Here is a 3,040-nt window from a genome sequence, read left to right on the forward strand (position 1 = left end):
AATTTGGAAATTGAGGTGCATTCAAGAGGTTTCAACCATTTCTTTTGGCATAAAGCTTCAAAAGAAGTGCAGAGGAGGTAATCTGGAGCAGCTGAGCCTGTGAGAACGCGTGTACAGAGAACTCCATTTCAAGGTGACTTCAATTTCACTTTCTCCTTTTGCTGATTTTTTATTATAGGACTGTAGATCGTGATGTGTAGGTTACGAATATATGTTTAGAATTGAGTTTGAGTGAGAATTGAGGATGTGGTGTTGACTGGAAGTTTGGATCTCAAAAATTTCCTTCTTCGATTTGCAAAATCTAGGTAGAATTAGGAGAATCCAATAGGATATTTGGAATCAGCATCGAAAACGAAGTGGAATGATGTAAGCCTGGTGAATTTCTAGAAAAATATATGGTGGCGCCGCCGTGGGAGCCACCGCGTGGCTCGTCGGGGAAGACGACCGGAGCGGAGCTCCGGCGTCTGTGTGTTTAGGGTTTGGCTGAGTTGGATGCCATGTGTTTCACTGCGTGGAAGTTTGATTGGACGCGATTCCTTTGACCAAAGCCACGCGTGCTTGGAATGCTGATTGTGCGTGTGACTGGGATTAATGAAACGGTGCGTTTCATGGTTTAAACTTGGACCGTTGATGCAAGAGCGCGCCAGATCCAAGGGCGTGTGATTTTTCTGGGTTTAATTTGAATGTCTTGTTTCCCTCCATTTTCATTTTATATTTCAATTATTTTGCTCATTTTGTTTAATTCATAAAAAATACAAGAATTGTCCAAATGAGTCCCAATTTTTTTTCATAGTTTTGTATTGATGCCTACTTTTTTATGGTGTCAAATTCATGAATTTTGGATGTCTGGATTTTTATATGGGGATTTTTGAATCAATGTTGTGCCAAATTGACCTATTGCATTCAATGCATTGTGAAATCCTCATTTTTGAGCTTTTTGATCCAATCTTTTGCATACGTAATTCATACATGACATGAATTATTGGTCACTGGTTTGGATTTTTTCTCACATGTTATCATCATTTTTGACACATAGAGAAAAATGTGACAATTTGTGTCACATTTTTGACATTGAATTGGTGCATTTTTGTTCACATAGCATTTGCATCATTCTGGACTTGATCTTTTGCATGTTGAACATTCATGGGATACGGAACTTGTACAAAAAATCCCAAAGTCATTGCATGCATTTCTGATTTGATATGAATTTTCTAATTTGGAAGTTCATTTTGTGCATATTTTTGGTCATTACATTACATATACCAGTTGAGGAACTTGATTATTGATTTGATGCTGGTCCTTTTGAGGACATTGGAGGGAGTGTTTGAATGTGTGATATGCAAAAGGATGGGTCCTGGATTGGTCATTTGGTTAGGTTTTGAGTCTTGTACATAAACTAACTTTGTTTTGTTGTTTCAGGTGGATACTCATCATTGATGATTGGGTTTGTTCTCACCTTGTGAGATACAAATGCATTGAGTTCTGACCACTTTTGCTAAAAGATAGAAACTTTGGCCTTATGCCATTGCATTTTCAAACTTATTTTCTTAAATCAAACTTGTAAATAAACTTAACTATACTTGACTTAAACTTTCAAAAAGCCAAAAAGAACAAACTTATTCAAATCATTTTAGGCCTTTGTGCCTTTCAAACTTAAATTTTTGTTAAAATCAATGCATCCATTTTGAAATTTGTATCACGAACTACGAGGTTTTGATCCCTCATTTTTACGTTGGTACGTAGGCACAAGTCCGAAGGTCTTGTCAAACACAAAAATATAATTAATGAATTCTTTTCTCATCCCCCCATTCTATTTATTTGTAAACATCACTTTGTACAAAATACATATGCACACAAAAAGGGCTCCCTATGAGTACCTAGGACACTTTGGGTACTAACACCTTCCCTCTGTGTAACCAACCCCCTTACCTGTGATCTCTGATTTTTATTAGTTTTTATTTGAAAACTTCTTACTTTCTGGGTTTTGTTCGTACTTTTCCCCTTTTCCCTTGGAAACAATAAAAGCGCGGTGGAGACTCTTGTTAACTAATCTCTAGCTTGTCAATAGCTTGATGATCATGAATTTCCCGCTACACCAGTGAAAAGGGTATTGAAGTTGATCTTGCCAAGGTCAAACTAATAGAAGAGATGCATGCGCCCAAAGCTGAGAAGCAAGTTAGAGGTTTTCTCGACCGCTTGAACTATATCTCCAGATTTATATCGCATATGACTACCACATATGCGCCTATACTCAAGCTTTTTTCGAAAAGATCAGTCTTTTGATTGGACCGAAGATTGCCAGAAAGCTTTTGACAATATCAAAGAGCATCTGCTCGAACCTCCAGTATTTTTATATTAAGTGTTTCCTCCAAAGTCAGATTTACCCGCTTGAGGCATCTTTGAAAGATAAAAATACTTTGAGGAGATTAGCTGGCATCTTCTACCTGAATGGTGATTTGCTTTACAAGAGAAACTTCGATATGGTTTTGCTCAGATGTGTGGATAGACACGAAACAGACTTATCGATGACTGAAGTCCATGAAGGTTCCTTTGGTACTCATTCCAATGGACATGCTATGGATAAAAAGATGTTGAGAGCAAGTTACTATTGGCTGACAATGGAATCTGACTGTTGCAAGTTTGTGAAGAAATGCCACAAGTGTCAAATTTATGCAGATAAAATTCATGTTCCTCCAATACTGTTGAATGTCATTTCCTCTCCATGGCCTTTCTCCCTGTGGGAAATTGATATGATTGGTATGATTGAGCCCAAAGCTTCAAATGGACATCGTTTTATTTTTGTGGCTATTGACTACTTCACCAAGTGGGTCAAAGCGGGATAGTATGCAAATGTGACCAAGCAAGTTGTTATGAGGTTTATCAAGAATCAGATTATATGTCGGTATGGTGTGCCAAGTAAGATCATTACTGATAATGGACCTAACTTGAATATTAATATGGTGGAAGCTCTTTGCAAAGACTTCAAAATTACACATCATAATTCTTCTCCCTACAGACCTAAGATGAATGGGGATGTTGA

The sequence above is a fragment of the Lathyrus oleraceus genome, chromosome 7, assembly GCF_024323335.1.
Source record: "Lathyrus oleraceus cultivar Zhongwan6 chromosome 7, CAAS_Psat_ZW6_1.0, whole genome shotgun sequence".
Lineage (NCBI taxonomy): Eukaryota > Viridiplantae > Streptophyta > Magnoliopsida > Fabales > Fabaceae > Lathyrus > Lathyrus oleraceus.